Source organism: Arachis ipaensis, chromosome B07 (genome assembly GCF_000816755.2).
Source record: "Arachis ipaensis cultivar K30076 chromosome B07, Araip1.1, whole genome shotgun sequence".
In the NCBI taxonomy this organism is placed as follows: Eukaryota; Viridiplantae; Streptophyta; class Magnoliopsida; order Fabales; family Fabaceae; genus Arachis; species Arachis ipaensis.
Genome location: NC_029791.2, coordinates 23,058,614 through 23,060,291, shown reverse-complemented (window position 1 = coordinate 23,060,291; position 1,678 = coordinate 23,058,614).

Genomic DNA, 1,678 nt, shown 5'->3' with positions numbered 1-1,678 from the left:
TTGATGCATATTTTTTTTAGAATTTTTTTGTTATTTTTTATTTGGCTTTGTATAATTTGTAATTCTTTTTGTAATTTCAGTTATTAATTTTATTAAAAAAACCAAATTAAATAAAGAAAAAGAGTATCAATTTGTATTGTATCAATTTATTTTTAAAGTAAAATGTGGATGTATATAATCTTTATTGATATTTATTTTTAGATTGAATTAAATAAATACTCTTTTAAAAATAATTGATACATCCATATCTATTTTTAAATTAATAATGGACAAGTTAGAGAAAAATACGTTTATGGGGTTCCTTAACTCTCCTCGGGAGTAGCTAGTTGAGGATAAATGGTGACAGGATGTTGAGAGTCTCCAAAGTTATCATAAATCGTACCAGGGAGCTGAGAGTTAGCCTTTGCACATAAATCGTGTCAGCCTTGTGTGGCTTAGCCTCGAATCGTGCGTAACTCCGCCCATCCTAGAACGATTTATAAACAATTTATATAGTTGGGAATCTTGGCACGATTTATGAGTTATTCTCTCGAAGTATTCATACATAAATCGTTCCAGGGTATCATGGTTAACCTATTATATAACCCTCAAAGCCTTAGAACGATTTATATAATATTAAGAAGAAGGTATTTACATTTTAAAAATTGTTTTAAGGGAATCAAATAATTTTGAATTGTGTTTATTTTATTTAAGTAAAAAATCCATGTGAAAACGATTATTCTTCGGTAGGTGATGAAATCGCGTGGACCAATTGGATGTGTTACATGTAATCAAACGATTATTCACATGTGGGGATAGGGGTGTGCATGGGCCAGGTGAAATTGAGTTTGATGTGACCCAGACCCAACCCAAAATATATACTGGGCCTATTTATTAGACCCGAACTCGGCCATAGACCCGATGAAACCTATACACTTTCGGGCCACGATTATACCGGGTGAAAATCAGGCCATTAACATTACATTACCTTGATACCTTCTTATAAGCTAGCATGTGAAAATATCCAAATTTCCAAGACTCCAACTATTATTTGACATGGTAAAATTCACTTAGAAAAATATAACAAGAACCAACTCTTCTCTAAAATTAAAGCATAGCCATAATTAATACTAATATTGTCTAATAACACCAAATATTTAAATCAATATAAATAACACAATATTATGCATTAGTCTAAAATCTTATGCATTTTAAATATAAAACATTAACTTATAGTCTTATAATAACTAATAACACAAAATATTAAGGTTTACAATACTTAAATTCCACATAAGAATAGCTATCATCCATCACTAATAACACAAAATATTAATTGTGTATGATGACCGGGCCACCGGGCCGACTTCGGGTGACCCGAGCCATGACTCGGACCTGACTCGAAATAATGATCGGGTCTATTTTTGAGACCTTTACCCGGTCCTAGACCCGGTGAAATCACACCAAAATAGCCCTAAAGTGTTCGGAACCGGGCCGAATCTTCAGAGCGGGTCAGGCCATGCACACCCATATGCGGAGACAGCATCTGGCAGAGTTATGCTCCTTTTCGCAAAAATTGTAGCACGTGTTAGACGTTATATCAAAAATTAAATGAAGGATTATGTTTTAGACAAAGTTGTGAGAACTAAATCGGTTAATAAATGGATAAGATAATTAGTTTAATAATTTAATTGGAATTTCA